Consider the following 16841-nt stretch of genomic DNA (forward strand, 5'->3'; position numbering starts at 1 on the left):
ATTTGGATGAAACTTACACTGAAGGTTCGTGTGAAACCAACCGCCGGTACTGGGGTGAAACAAACACTGAACATCAGGATGGAGAGACAGAAGTTTCACATGAGAACAACACGGCCTTCTGCTGCTCGATAAAAAACAGAGTTTCATTTTTCCAAAAGTGCATCAGAAACTAGAGATGGTTGACAGGTTTCTCTTTAAACTCTTCAAAAGCTCTGACATAAATATTATTTAATCTTTTTCTGTTCTATGATTGTTCACTTTAATAAAATAAAATCCGTTTCAACATAAAAACAAATATTTGGTTTTACCAGATGTCTGAGATTTTCCTGGAGTTTCCGTCACAAGGAAAATTCTTTGCAAGTGGGGAAAAAAAATGAACTCACTTTCTTTCAGGTTTAGCGTTTTGTTGACGGGCGGGAAGGAGAGTTCAGAGTCATTTATCTGAGAGTTTCCTTTCAGAGCCACAAGAAAAAAGCCTGCAAACACAAACGACTGGATAATTTGTCACTACAGGATCCGCTGAACCGTGAAACACAGTCAGCGTGTGGTGGAGGAAGTGAAGAGAAGGAAATTAGCTGATGGACATGGAACTGATGTGATCCCTCCATGGGGGGGTCTGTCTTTTAGGGAACAGTATTAGGGCCGTGATGCAGGAGAACAAATATTTGAGAGGGGAAGATTTAATTTTTATTGTGCACTTCGAGAAAAAAGTCGAAATGTTGAGAAAAAAGTTGAAATCTCAAGAAAAAAGTCGAAATGTCGAGATTAATGTTGAAATACAATTTTGAGAATAAAGTCGAAATTTAGCCTTTTTTCTCAACATTTCAACTTTATTCACGAAATTTTGACTTTTTTCTCGACATTGTATTTCCACATAAATTGAATATGGAGTGTGATTGCTGCTGATTTGAAAGAGCTGCAACTATTAGCTATTGTTGAAAAGCTGCAGTTCAATGGATTTTGGGATGGTTCCTGTAAAACCTTGTGGTTTTGTTGTTGCAACTATTTTTGTTCATAAGTGGATACAGATCTGGTGATAGTAGCAAATATTGTTACTTAAGATGTTGATGTTTTTGGTTGGTTATTTAATCTTTTCTTTTAACTTAATATTTTAGGAATTCTGGGGAATTTTTTTTACATTTTTTGATTTGTGATTATTGTAATCTTTTGTATGTCTTTGTGTGGACCCCAGGAAGAATAGTCTTCACATGGTGAAGACTCATGGGGATCCTTATCAAATAAACAAATAAACAAATAAACATTAATCTCGACATTTCCAAATTTTTCTCAACATTTTTACTTTTTTCTCGAAATTGTACTTCAACATTAATCTCGACATTTTCCACTTTTTTCCTAGACATTTCGACTTTTTTCCCTTCAAGTGCATCATGAAAAAAAAATCTTCCTCTAAAATATTATTTGTATTCTTCTCCTGCCTGGCCCTAATAATACTCTTCCGTATAGTCTTTCCTCTGGAAACGGGAATTAAAACACAACTTTGTGGATAAAGCCTGCCCGGGCCGGGTCAGTGCACGGCCACCGCGGAGCGCAGCGCCGCGGCCGCCGGGCCGGGCAGCGCGTCCCCCGGTGCGGCCGGGCTGCCGTGTCCGGCGGCCGCCTGCGGGGAGTGGGGGCTCAGGGAGCGGGGCGAGTTCGCGAGGAAGGCCGGGATGTGCGCGGGCAGCCCGGGCAGGCCCTGCTGCTGCAGCCCGGGCATGGAGATGGAGGCCGGCGCCGGCTTGATGGGCACCGGGATGGCGGGCAGCGTCCCGCCGCCGTGGCACAGCGCCTTGAGCGGCATGTAGGGATAGTCGAGGGGCCCCGGCACCCCCACCCCGGGGTCCAGCATCCCGGGGCCGTACAAGGGCGGCCAGGCCGGGGGGGCCAGCGGGGTCCCGGGCCCCCACCCGGGACACATTTTATACTCTCTGGCGATGATGCTCTCGATGGCGAAGGGGTGCTTGAACCCGGAGCCGGCGGGGGCCCCCAGGTACCCGGGGGGCCCCTGCGGGAGCAGCGCGCTCAGCCGCAGCTTCTGCTGCTGCTGCTGCTGCTGCAGGAACTGCTGCGCGTCCTGCAGCCCCGGGGCCTTGCTGGCGGCCAGCGGGTCCGAGGCCCCCGCCAGGGCCCCCCCCCACCTTGAAGCGCTTCCTGCGGCGCAGGAAGCTGCCGTTCTCGAACATGTCCCCGCAGCTGGGGTGCAGCGCCCAGAAGCTGCCCTTGCCCGGCTGGTCCGGCCGCCGCGGGATCTTGATGAAGCAGTCGTTGAAGGAGAGGTTGTGGCGGAGGGAGTTCTGCCAGCGCTGCGTGTTCTCCCGGTAGTAGGGGAAGCGCTCCATGATGAACTTGTAGATCTCGCTGAGCGGCAGCATCTTCTCCGGGCAGCTCTGGATGGCCATGGCCGTCAGGGAGATGTAGGAGTAGGGCGGCTTCTGGTCGCTGTACGTGTTCCTGCCCGGCCGGGGCATCGCTCCTGCCGGTCCCGGGACCTCACCGGACCCGGGTCTCCCTCTTTTTTCACTCTTTCACGCCCGCCTTGGTGTGTCTAAACTCCAACTAACTCCTCACTGCGCCTTTACGCACTGGACGCTCTTCTTTACGCACCGGCCGGCGCGCTCTGCGGCACACATCACACCAAACTCCGGAGCTCAACTTTCTTTCTGGAAAACTTGCGTCCGCCGTCCCCCCGTCCCGTCCTGCTGCTCCTTCCTCCGCGGGGCTGGTGCTGGTTCTGGTGCTGGTTCTGGTGCTGGATCTGGTGCTGGTTCTGGTGCTGGTTCTGGTTCTGGTGCTGGTTACGCGCCTGGACCCGCCGCCGTCTCCATGCTGCTGGCCGGCTCTGCTCCGTGTGCGCGCTGCGCGGACGGACGGCGGCGACGGGAGCAGAAAACAGAAGACAGTGTCCCCCCCCCACCCCCGAGAGAAGAGCTCCGGCAATTAATGGGACACTTTTCCACCGTCACATGATCAGATAAGGGGGAGGAACCCGAGGGTGGAGGTGGGGGGGTGGGGGGTGGAGGGGGATCAGAGCCGACACCAGTCCTTCATCTCTCCTCCTTTCGGTCCCTGCGCGCCGCGGTGGCACACTTTTACGCGCGGCGCTGTGCATTGTGGGGGGGCAGTGGCGGAGTGTGGGTCTCAGTCCAGAGGGGGCGGAGTATTCTACACGGGCCTTTATGATAGTCATTTTAACGTTCAACAACATCATCCTACTACCCATCAAACTACATTTATTCTCACTTTTATTGAGCCAAGCCTATAGGCCTATGCTGCAGAAAGCAGAGTAAAGTCACAAACTTGTTCAGAAGAACACACACACACACACACACACACACATACACACACACACACGCACGCACGCACGCACACACGCACGCACGCACGCACACACACACACACACACACAGGCCTGACAGCTGTCAATCACATGGAGCTGAAAACTCAGATAGTCACGGACTGACTCAGTTCCATCTTTGATTCAGCTTAAATACAAAAAAAACATAACTGGTCTAAAATCACACAATCTATTTAGATAGATATAGACACAGTGGTCTGTAACATCATTTCTGAGCTCTAGAACAGAGAATAGACTCTAGTCTAGTTGACGACAACACAAAGCTCATTCAAATAGGCAGCTGGTCAAGGCTACACAACATTCTGATAAAGACATTATTTATGAAGGTTACATTGACTCACCAATGGTAGTTGACTCTTCCATAACCCAAAATAATCCAGGTAACGTGGAAAACAGGGTAACATTCAAATCTTTGTACATGTTTAGTCCTCTTTTAAAGTTTAGCTCATCTCCTTCATGGCAGCAAACTTGCCGAGTCGGCAAATTGGCTGTAACTGTTAAGGCTGATTTATGTTTCCGCGTTACACCAACACAGAGATACGGCGTAGGATACGCGGCGACGCGCACGTATGGTGCGCGTCGCCGCGCAGCCATCGCTGTACCCTACACCGTACCCTACACCGTACCCTACACCGTACCCTACACCGTACCCTACGCCGTAGGCTCTGCGTTGATTTAACGCAGAACCATAATTCAGGCTTTACAGCCAATCAGCGTTGGCTCACAGCCCTGATGCGTTCAGGACAGTTGTAAAGTAAGAATTAGCCTAGACTGGCTGCACAATGCACATTCTATTGTTATTATAGCCTACAATTTACTATTATATATGAACGTATCACACAAAACGGGCCCCCACCCCCCTCCACCCCCTCCAACCGGCCCTGACAAACAGGTCCGCTGCTGTTCTGCCTCATTTATATTTGATTTATTTGTGTTCACGCGTTTTCTCCTGCCGAGGAGTTGCTGAAGAAGAGGAGCTGGACTGATGAAGAGGAGCTGGACTGATGAAGAGGAGCTGGACTGATGAAGAGGAGGAGCTGGACTGATGAAGAGGAGCTGGACCTGATGAAGAGGAGCTGGACTGATGAAGAGGAGCTGGACTGATGAAGAGGAAGAAGAAACAAACGCTGCACTTTCTCCGCTTTATTTCTGCTCCAGTTTGATAAACATTAAATGACTGTTTGTTTCGGAGATAAACTTCTTTATTTAATCTGATTACGGACATTGTACAATTCAAATCGCCCTTTAAGCAGCTAAAATTAATAGTTTAAATTAGTTTTAACTCAAAAACGGGAGATTCACGTCCCTGACAAAATCGCCTGTTCTTTTTTGATTTGTTTTCTTTGTATTTGATGTTTTTCAGACACAGTCTAGCTGTTTTAATTACTTTTCATTGTATCAGTCTTTATTTTTGTCTTTTTAAGATGCAGCAAAAACGAAATAAATGGCATCATTAATATGAACAGAAACATCAGCGTCTGGAGGTGGACGGACCCATGAGGACAATCATTTAAAACCATTAAAAAAGATTCAGAATCAGTCAAAATTCAACCCATTTTTTTAATAAACTGACTGGAAAAATAGTGGATTACTGGTGGAAAATGGCCTGTAATTGGCTAAGAGATCCAAAGGTAAATGTTGATTTATAACTTGATGAAACTGGTTTGTTTTCCTGCCTGGCTTCATATAAATCACATCAGCTGGAAGTCTATTATATTTATTATTAGTTTGGAAAAAACTAACAAAGAAGGAGCAGTTTGAGTTGATTTGATTATTTGAATTTGCAAAACAAAAAAACAATTTTAAAAACATGTATTTTTCATCTTGATTTTATTTTTCTTTACTGAACAAATGCATTAAGTCAATATTTAGTTATGAAGTGATTTCATGACTGTTATGTTTAAAAGCCTCAGACAGGCCTAGTCTAACGTTTAAATGAGGCCTGTTGATTGGCTGATCAAGGACAATTTTCTTAGATTGTTTAAATAAAATTATGTTTAAAACATTTGTTGAAAAACAATGGTTTATTATTGGTCCTTTTTGTAATAACTATCATCAGACATTAATTTCTTTAAAAATCAACCAGAACCCAGTGATAAAATTATAGAGATCAATCAGTTTGCTGATAATTTGCAATTTCTCAGTTAATTATATTTCCATCTTTCAACAGTTTGATTGAAAAAAAAGTTTAAAAATGGGTTGAAAATGGCAGATTATTTTTCCTAATCCTGATTTCAACCATTGAAAAACACAATTTAAGATCAAACTGAACATTCTGGGACATTCTCAGGTCATTCACATGGCCAAACGTTAGCTATTGTTTAACTGATTAAGTGGTCATTTGTTTTAAGAATTTAATCTGGAAAAGGTGATGAAAATGTGAAAATGGTCTTTTTTTAAGTAACTGCCATAAAAGATTATACAGTGATAGAAGTAGACCATGCAGTTGGCTGATTACTTGCCATTTTGAACTGATATATATATTAAAAAAAAAGGTTAAAAAATTAATTGAAAATAAACGATTATGGGCAATTTTTCAAAATTGCCAATGACTGCTAGAGATACATAGATGTTTGCACTGAAGTTAATTACATTTCATTAAGGATTAAAGGTTTCTGTATTTTTTTGATCGGATATTAAGCAAAAAAGGAAAATAATTCAATGTCATTTGAACTGTGTTAATACAACAAAACCAGGGGCACAGCAATGTAGGTTGTTATGTATTACGTTGCAATTATTAAAATGGTTAAAGTTATCAAAAAAAGAAATCACAACTGAACAATGAGTCTTTTAGCCAAAGAAATGCATAAACAGTAACAACATTAAAGGAGTGTTTGTTGTCTGTAATTCAGTCATTTATTATTGTATCGCTTGGGGACAAAAGGAGCCGCTGACATTCGTCTTTGTGTCGTTTCTTCTCCTATCCCCACAGCTCGTGTTTCAATGTGATGGCAGTTGAAGCGCAGCAGAGGGAGGATTAAACTGGTTGATCTGAGGGATTGAATGTCCCCGGAGGATTGGGGGAGGAGGAAGAGGAGGGTGAGGGGGCCCAAGGAGCCACTTTCACATTTCCAATCTTGTGACCCGCAGGCGGCTAAAATAGCAGAGAGCCATATGGGCTCATAATGTAATGTGATTGAGCGCTGAACAGACTGGTGAGCAGACAGAGTCGTAAAGACGTGATCAACACTCATATGGACTGGTGACGTTACTGAGGCCAGGACGTCAGCAAGCACACAGCAGACATCCCCACAGGCAGGTGGAAGCAGCAGCGGGATGACCAGAGGGGGGGGGGGCAGCACGCAGCTCCTGAAGCTCCGGCCTGCAAACATGCACAAACCATACATACCAAGAGGGGCACGGTGGCGCAGCAGGTAGTGCAGCCGTGTCACAGCAAGAAAGTCCTGGATTAAATTCCCGCCGGGGACGCTGTGAGCGCTGAAGTGCGTGTTAGTTCCCCCATGACTTCAGTGCCCACACCCTGGATGGGGTTGGAGAAAGGGCCTTTCTGTGTGGAGTTTGCATGTTCTCCCCGTGTTCCCTTGGGTAGCTAATGTTCTCTACCCTCACAAAAACATGCAGCAGTCCTGGGCTATACTGCCCCCTCTGGCCAACCGGGGCGCAAGATGGGGTGGGGAGGATCCGGCCGGAATAACGTGAATAGAAGCCCCATCCTGTCTGGTGAAAAGAAGTGGCCTGCTCACTCCTCAGGTTAAGGAGGAGACCTGAGCTCAGTGCAGGAACTCCCGGGGTTGGTAGAGGATGGCAATGCCCAGGACTGACTGAGGTAGAGCACTGGGTGATGAAAATAGGGGAAAAAAAATCGGGGATAAAAAATATTTAAACCATACATACCAGAGAGTTGTACGGACCGATGACGTTACCGAAATTCCTATCGACTGATGACATTACCAAGGGTTGTATAGACTGGTAACGTGATCAAGATGTGTATGGACTGATGATGTGACCGACATTCGTACGGACTGAAGGAAAAGAATGTTGCTACTGGTATTTTTGTCATTTCATTGAGATCAGCTTGTTATGAAAATAGAACATATTTAAGCCCATTTCTTTTCCTTGAGATGGTTTAAACGTGGTACTCCTGTTGGAAGCAGGTGGAGCTGGTTTCAGAGTGTTATGGTAATGAGATTCCTACAGAGACGGAAGGACGTGACTCGGTGTATACGGGGCTTTATGATCGCAGCTCTTCAGCACGTTCCTCAACATCAGCCAATACTCCAACGGGAGGAACGCCCCATCGCCCCTCACCCTCCTCCACGGAGCATGCTCATTAACACTGGGAATAATTAGGACCCAAAGGTACGGTGGCCGAGACCCGCCATTGCTGAAAATAAAAGTAACGTTGCAAACAGAAACAAACGCCGCTGCAAATAAAATAAACACTTTGCAAATAAAATAAACGCTGCAAACAGAAACAAACCCCGCTGCAAATAAAATAAACCCCACAGCAAATAAAATAAAAAAACGACACAAATAAAAAAGCCACAACGGAAGTGAATAACCGGGGACTATTTTTGCTAATGCACCGGTGTTGCACATTAAAAATGACACGTAGCGACGTTGAACACTAACCTTTTCACTTATTTTCTCGTTTGTTGTTCTTCTTATTCCTCGCTCTTCTTATTTCTTCCTTTTCACTTACGTCCTCTTCGTCTTCTTCTTCTCCTCTCACGTAAAAAACACTTGTGCATCAGCAAAAATACTCCCCACTAATTCACTTCCGTTGTGGATTTTTTATTTGCGTTGTTTTTTTATTTTATCTGCAGCAGCGTTTATTTGAATTTGCAGCGTTTCTTCTATTTGCAGCGGCGTTTGTTTTTATTTGCAGCGTTTATTTTATTTGCAAAGCGTTTATTTTATTTTCAGCGGCGTTTGTTTCTGTTTGCAGCGTTACTTTTATTTTCAGCAATGGCGGGTCTCGGCCACCGTACAAAGCTGAACCTAAATCTGGTTCTGACCTGAAAATCAAACCTAATGTTCTGTCATGAGCCACTTTAGATAAAAAACTAAACAGGTCCATTGCAGTCCACCTAGATACGTCTGTACACTCACTGGCTACTTTATTATAGGTGCACATGGTTTACCTAATAAAGCAGCCTATGAATGTTACGGAAGAGTATTAGGGCCAGGCAGGAGGAAAATAAAAATAATATTTTAGGAGGAGGAAGATTTTTTTTTTCATTATGCTCTTGGAGAAAAAAGTCGAAATGCCGAGAAAAAAGTCAAAATATCAATAATAATGTTGAAGTACAATTTCGAGAAAAAAAAAGTCAAAATTTCGTGAATAAACTTGAAATGTTGAGAAAAAAGGCGAAATTTCGACTTTATTCTTCAAATTGTATTTCAACATCAATTTCGACATTTTGACTTTTTTCCGAAATTGTATTTCATGTGGATTTCAAATCTTCTCTTCTTAGTGTATTCAACTGCTTAGTCATGCACTGCAATTTTGTAATGTCCTAGAATTCAAATTCTTTATTTGGGGACCTTTAGCAGATATGAGATTAAAATGCGATTAATTAGATTAATTAATTATAAATCCTGTAATTAATTAGATTAATTTTTTTCATCGCCTGACAGCACTAGATTTTTTTACCTGAGACATCCTACAAATTTGTCTGCAATTGTGGAAAGAGGACCAAAGCTAAACGGATTAGAAATGAATCATCTGAGATCAGGATTATTAATTTCTAACCTGTTAAATCTTTGGACCGGTCCTCTCTCTGGAAGAATAAAGTGCTTCGGTACTGAGGCTCAGTGGCCTTTTCTCCTCAGCACACTGACACTTTGATGGTTTGACGGCAACATCTTGTAAATTATTTTAAAAATGATGTGACTCTGCAGAGGGTTCACCTGAACCTCCGTCTACCTTAATTGTGTTGCCAGTTTGACTCCCAGAAGCTCGGCTCTCACGCTCCGCCGGCTGCGTGCCTTCAGTGGGTGATTATTTCAATTAAACTGCTGATTAAGCAAAGTGGAGGCTGATGAGTTAACGAGGAGCGGCCTTCAGGAGAGCTGCTAATTAGTGAGGCAATTAGTGTGTGAGAAGAGCTCGTTAAGCACCGCACGGACACATTATGACTTCACCCATGCAGCGGCTCATCACAGCCTGGGACTTGGAACATCGTTGATGCTTGTCTGGGGTGTTTCACTGCATTTAGTACAGCGGTCGGCAACCCAAAATGTTGAAAGAGCCAAAAAACACAAAAAACAAATATGTCTGGAGCCGCAAAAATGAAAAGTCTTGTATAAGCCTTGGAATGAAGGCAACACATGCTGCATGTATGTATATTAGTTATAACTGGGGGAAGTTTTTTTTTTCATTATGCACTTCGAGAAAAAAGTCAAAATGTTGGGAAAAAAGTCAAAATTTGGAGATTAATGTTGAAGTAAGGGGGAGTTTTTCCTTGCCACTGTTTGGCTTAAGGTTTTTCTCCCACTAGGGGAGTTTTTACCTGCCATTGTTTATGTCATAACTGCTCGGGGGTCATGTTCTGGGTATGGGTCTCTGTAAAGCGTCTAGAGACAACTCTGTTGTATTAGACGCTATATAAATAAAATTGAATTGAATTGAATTGAAAGTACAATTTTGAGAAAAAAGTTGAAATTTTGAGAAAAAAGTCGAAATGTCGAGAAAAAAGTTGAAATGTCGAGAAAAAAGTCAAACTGTTGAGAAAAAAGTTGAAATGTCGAGAAAAAAGTTTAAATGTCGAGAAAAAAGTTGAAATGTCGAGATTCATGTTGAAGTCCAATCCCAAGAAAAAAGTTGAAATGTCGAGATTAAAAAGGAAAGGTAAAAGGAAGAAAAAAAGGAAAAAAAAGAAGAAAATAAAGAAACAAAGCAAAAAAGAAGAAAAAAGAGAAGGAAGAAAAGAGAAAAAAATTAGAAAAAACAGAAGAAAAAAAGGAAAAAAAAGGTTCGCCCTTCAGGGGAACACGCCTGGCTCTAGGTGGGCCCCGGAGCATCCAGGCTCTGGAGCGACGGCGTCGACGTCAGCCCCAGCTAGCCACTGTTCCGGTGGTGGTCTAGGGCGCGTCGTCGGCGGTGGTCCCGGACGCATCAGCCCCTGCTCCGGTGATGGTCCCGGACCCCCCGCAGCCAGAGCCATGGACCCGGGTTCCCCCGCAGCCAGCTCCACATATCCTAGTTCCCATGCCAAGCCAAGTTCCCCTGCCACGTCAAGTTCCCCTGCCACGTCAAGTTCCCCACGCCAAGCCAGCCAAGCCCCACGCCAAGCCAAGAGTCCCCGTCACGTCAAGAGTCCCCGTCACGTCAAGAGTCCCCGTCACGTCAAGAGTCCCCGTCACGTCAAGAGTCCCCGTCACGTCACGGGTCCCCGTCACGTCACGGGTCCCCGTCCTGTCAAAAGTCCCCGTCACGTCAAGAGTCCCCGTCACGTCCCATGCCAAGTCGTCCAGGTCCCATGCCAAGACCCAGGCCTAGGCTTCAGGGACGTCCCCCCGAGCTGTCTCTCCTCGGTCTGCCCGGCTTTAGGGACGTCCCCTCGAGCTGTCTCGCCGGTCTGCCCGGCCTCGTGGGCGGCCCCCGGAGCTGTCTCGCCGGTCTGCCCAGTCCCCAGGACTGCCCCCGGAACATTGGCCGTGTGTGGGCCTGGGCCCTCCTCCAGGCCCCTGGGTGATCAGCCATGTGGGACATCTGGGATCTGTCCCTTGAGGGGGGGGTTCTGTCAAGGTTTGACATTCCCCCCAGCTTTTCAGTTTCTGTCTTGCCCCGCCTGTGTCCCATCTGCCCTGATTGTCTGCACCTGTGTCTCGTCGTGTCTCGTTATCCCCTGAGTATATCTGGTCTTGTCATTCCCTTGTTCCCTGTCGGTCCGTATTGTGCTTCCCTCCATGTGCTCCATGTATTCTGTTTTTTTGATCCCTGTTCCTGTTATTTTTCTTCCTGCCAAGCAACGCTTTGATTTTGGTTTTTTGCCTCTTGCTTCTTTTGGAATAAACCCTTGTTTTTTGCCAACTCCTGCCTCCTCCTCTCCCGCATCTGGGTCCTCACCAAAACCCCTGTGACACATAGAGCCGATCCAAAACTGGGCAAATGGAGGGCATAAACAAACCTGGAGACGGCCTTGAACACCTTAGCTTAGTTACCACAAGTTAACCATGTCAGTTCGGTTTAGCTCGGGGGTCGGCAACCTGCAGCTCTAGAGCCGCATGTGGCTCTTTAGTGCCGCCCTAGTGGCTCCTGGAGCTTTTTCAAAAATGTTTGACCTTTTTTTCCTTTTTTTCTTCTTTTTCTCTTTTCCTTTCTTTTTTCTCTTTTTTTTCTTTTTTCCTCGTTTTTTCCTTTCCTTTTTAATCTCGACATTTCGACTTTTTTCTCAAAATTTGGCTTTTTTCTCGTCATTTCGACTTTTTTCTCAACATTTCAACTTTTTTCTCAAGATTGTACTTCAACATTAATGTCGACATTTTGACTTTTTTCCACGAAATTTTGACTTTTTTTCTTGACATTTCAATTCAATTCAATTCAATTTTATTTATATAGCGTCTAATACAACAGAGTTGTCTCTAGACGCTTTCCAGAGACCCATACCCAGAACATGACCCCCGAGCAGTTATTACATAAACAATGGCAGGTAAAAACTCCCCTAGTGGGAGAAAAACCTTAAGCCAAACAGTGGCAAGGAAAAACTCCCCTTTAGGAAGGAAGAAACCTTGAGCAGGACCAGGCTCATAAGAGGGGACCCTCCTGCCGAGGGCCAGACTGGTGGGTCAGGGACGGCAACAGCACAGCAGGCAGGTGGAAGCAGCAACGGGATGACCAGGGGTGGGGACCGCAGGCCAGCACGCAGCTCCCGAAGCTCCGGCCCAATCAGCAAGTCCCAGGTTGGGGTGCAGGGTCGGGGAAGGGTTGAAGGGAAGGGTCAGGGAAAGACTTGTGCTCCGTAATGCAAGCTACAAGCCACCCACGACCACCTGCAGGTTCCGGTGTCCGGCAAAGGATGCTGCAACATGGACAAAAGAGAGAAAAGGGAGGAGAAGAGGGGGCCAGCACAAGAAACTACAGGAGCGACTCTGACACACTAAAGTTTACACTACTATAGGCTTTACTAAACAGAAATGTTTTAAGTTTAGTTTTAAAGGTGGAGGTGGTGTCAGCCTCCTTAACCCAGATTGGAAGTTGGTTCCATAGTAATGGTGCCTGATAGCAGAACGCCCGCCCTCCAAATCTACATTTAGATACTCTAGGAACTACGAGTAAACCTGCACTCTGAGAACGGAGAGCTCTGACAGGAACATAAGGCACTATCAGGTCTTGCAAATAATGCGGAGCTAAGCCGTTTTGGGCTTTATACGCAAGTAATAAAATTTTAAATTGGATTCTGAATTTTACGGGTAACCAATGGAGCGACGCTAACACTGGAGAGACGTGGTCTCTCCTGCTAATTCCTGTCAGTACTCGTGCTGCTGCATTTTGGATCAGCTGGAGCCTATTCAGCAAATTACTTGGACATCCTGCTAACAACACATTACAGTAATCTAGTCTAGAAGATACAAACGCATGAACTAGTTTTTTTGCATCACTCTGCGAGAGGATTTTCCTAATCTTTGCAATATTACGAAGATGGAAAAAAGGCTATTTTACAAACCTGATTGACATACGGTTTAAACGACAAATCCTGATCGAAAATAACACCAAGGTTTCTCACAGTTGCACTGGAAGCCATCGCAACACCATCTAATCCCTTCCTAAAATGCTCTGGACCAAGAATGATAACCTCTGTTTTATCTGAATTTAGAAGCAAGAAATTTCTGGACATCCAGTCCTTGATGTCCCTAAGACATGCCTGAAGTTTAACTAACGGTTCTGTTTCATCCGGCTTCATAGACAAGTAGAGCTGCGTATCATCAGCATAACAATGAAAGTGTATGCCGTGATTCTGGATTATACTTCCAAACGGCTGCATGTATAAACTAAACAAGATTGGCCCTAGCACTGAACCCTGCGGAACACCATAACAGACCCTTGACTGTTCTGAAGAAACCTCATGTACATGAACAAACTGGAACCTGTCAGATAGATATGATTTAAACCAACATAGAGCTGTCCCTTTAATCCCAACAACATGCTCTAACCTGTGCAGTAAAATGCCATGATCTACAGTGTCAAAAGCAGCACTGAGGTCCAGTAGAACCAGTATGGACACTAATCCCTTATCTGAGGCCATAAGGAGGTAATTCGTGACTCGAACCAGTGCTGTCTCTGTGCTATGATGCATTCTGAACCCTGACTGAAAGACTTCAAACAGATCATTTCTACACAAATAGTCACATAACTGGCTTGAAACTGCCTTTTCCAGAATTTTAGACACAAATGGAAGGTTGGAAATTGGTCTATAATTAGCTAAGGTTTCAACTTTTTTCTCAACATTTCGACTTTTTTCTCGCCATTTCGCCATTTGCATCATTTCATTTCATTCTAAGGCTTATACAAGACTTTTCACTTTTTGCGGCTCCAGACATATTTGTTTTTTGTGTTTTTGGTCCAATCTGGCTCTTTCAACATTTTGGGTTGCCGACCCCTGGTTTAGCTCATGGAAACCTATGACACAAACTAAAGTATTTTGGTTACTTTAAGTTTAGATTTGCTCTGTCCTGCTGGTCTTCAGCAGGAGGGTCCCCCCTTATGATCCAGGTCCTGGTCCAGGTCTCTTCCCCCTTAAAGGGGAGTTTTTACCTGCTGTTGTTTCTGTAATAATTTCTCTGGGGTCATGTTCTGAGTCTCTGGAAATATCTTTGAGACAACTTCTGTTATAATAGACGCTATATAAATAAAACTGAATTAAATTGTAGTTTGTAATATTTAGTCTGCTTTTTGTTTTTTTATAACTGACAGATTCATCTCTTTGTGTATAATTTAGGAGTTTTCTTTGTGTTTTCCCTTAACCATTTGCGTGTCAATGGTCTGGTCAGTAGTTTTATATATATATGTCTCCCTCTTGTGACCAATTGTAAGGTTTATCTTTGTTTGCTCTGTTCAGTTATGAGTTTGTTTTGTTAAATTCCTGAGTTCAGTTTGATTTAGTTGACCTCTTTTATGGGCCCAGTCTTCCCTGATTTATAGAAATTGGTTAATAAACCCCTTTTGCCCAATTCCTTTTTTTTTTGGCCAGCCAGCTCACATAGCGTTACCTTATATTCGTTCTGATTAAATCTGTCCATCCATCCTCATTTCTGTTGTTGCAACCAAAATAACATTTAAAACAAGTGCAGTCTGGGCTGAAACGAGGACTGGCAAACGTCCAATCAAGCATCAGTGAGATCTTCAGTGAACTGGCTAACCCGCTGGGTTTTGGAGTCTTCAGGACTTGGTCAGAGCTGGGTCCCAGTAGAGATCACAGTGAAGATAATCAGAAATTGAGGAGGATGGCATGGAGGGTCACTTGGCTTGAGGCGTCTGTTTTGGCTGTTGTCAGGATAAATGGCCGGCGAGCCATTCACCGGTTAGCCCTTATGCCGCTTTTCCACTAGCACCTACTAGGCTCGACTCAACTTGGCCAAGTTTCTTTTCCATAACAATTCAGCACCTGGATCAGAAGTAGGAGGTTGGAGTGAAGCTGCTGGGACGTATTTGATTGTGTGATCTAAACGAAGAAGACAACAACACTAAAGATGTAGAACCTGGAGGAGATGATACCTGTAGATGAGCTGCTGGGTCTGTGGCTTGTGTTTGATATCAAGTTAAAAAATGAGAGTGAAAGAAGCTTCAAGCGGTGACTCTTTAATTGTTTTTTGTTCATCTCTGCGCTGCTGAAAAGTCAGCTGGAGCCGCGAGCAGCTATGAAGAGACAGCGCTCCTGGTGGATCTGCAGCTGCAGCTATGACTACTGGCCCTAACACACTAGAGTTTACACTAACTAGAGGTTTACAATTAATGACTCCCGTCTTCGCCAGTCGGAAGTGACCAAAATAAATATTGTCTCGGTGTGTAACTACGCCAAAACCATGTCGGACTCCGTAGGTTTCTCTGGTCCCCTGCCCAATCTGACCATCGATGACATGTTTAGTCGCATGCTCTCACTCCGTCGCTGGTTGTATCGGTGGTGTTCAGAAAACGACGTGGCCTTTATTGACAATTGGGAAACGTTCTGGGGAAAGCCCGGTCTGATTAGAAGAGACGGCATTCATCCCACCCGGGTTGGTGCTGCTCTTGTCTCTAGTAATTTGGCCTGTTTTATTAGACCCTCTCCCTGACAACGCAGGGTCCAGGCCAGGATGCAGAGCTGCAGTTTAATACACTTCTCTGCTGCTTCTCGAGGACGAACGCCTGCCGATAAAATTGTAGGATTGCATTATGTAATTGGCGACTCTAAAACTATAGGGTTACATGATGTAATTGGCAACTCTAATCAGCTGCCTAGCAAAATAGAAGTGGTTGCAGTTCCCCGCCCTCCAAATGTTCACCAGGTGCAGCGTTATAGAGGCGTTAACCAAAATAATCTTGTAAAAATTAAAAACAATGCACATTTGGTACCAATAAAAATTAGATGCGGACTACTAAATATACGATCGTTAAGCTCCAAGTCTCTGTTAGTAAATCATATAATTACAGAGAGTAGGAGTGATATTTTCTGCTTAACAGAAACATGGTTACAGGAGGAAGAGTATGTTAGTTTGAATGAATCGACTCCGCCCGGCTACTTCACATTCCTAGAAACACGGGCCGAGGCGGAGGAGTCGCAGCAATTTATAACTACAGTCTCCAAACAAAAATTTTACCTAAGTCCAATTATAATACATTTGAAAGCCTCACGCTTAGTCTGAAATTTCCGAGCTGGAAATCAGAGAAGCCAGTTGTGTTAGTGGTAGTGTGTCGGCCCCCTGCTGGTGCTTATCTAGAGTTTCTGTCTGAATTTTCAGATTTCCTTTCTGGATTATTGATTAGTACAGATAAATTCATCATAGTGGGTGATTTTAATATTCATATGGATGTTGAAAGCGATAATCTTAAATTAGCTTTCAATTCTCTTCTAGAATCAATGGGTATCTCACAAAAAGTGGACGAGCCGACGCATTGTTTTGATCATACTCTCGATCTCGTTCTCACCTACGGTGTTGAAACTGATGATCTGTTGGTGTCACCTGTAAACTCCCTTTTATCCGAAGATTATTTAATAACGTTTGAATTTAATATTGTCGATGTTGAAGTGCAAAGTAGGAGGTATTATTTTAGCAGATGTTTGTCTGATGAAGCTATTGCTAAATTTAAGGAGGCCATTGCTCATCTTGCGACAGTGGAAAATAGTGAAGCCTCTACTGAAGCAATAGAGGCCAGTGACCTGGGTTCTACCTCTGATGTTGACGTTGATTTTCTTGTTAGTTACACTGCTGATCTGTTGCACTCAGCTTTAGATGAAGTTGCTCCTTTGAAAAGGAGGGTTTCCAACCATAGGAGCTTAACTCCCTGGTATAATTCAGATATTCGCATGTTGAAACAAAACGT

The 16841-nt window shown here is 44.5% G+C and overlaps 1 pseudogene; it reads right to left on the reverse strand.

Moving 5' to 3' along the window:
- Positions 1–1525: 1525 nt before the first annotated feature.
- Positions 1526–2678, reverse strand: LOC133419283 (forkhead box protein B1-like; annotated as a pseudogene).
- Between the last annotated feature and the right edge of the window lie 14163 nt (positions 2679–16841).

This window comes from Cololabis saira, chromosome 2 (genome assembly GCF_033807715.1).
Source record: "Cololabis saira isolate AMF1-May2022 chromosome 2, fColSai1.1, whole genome shotgun sequence".
Taxonomy (NCBI): Eukaryota; Metazoa; Chordata; class Actinopteri; order Beloniformes; family Belonidae; genus Cololabis; species Cololabis saira.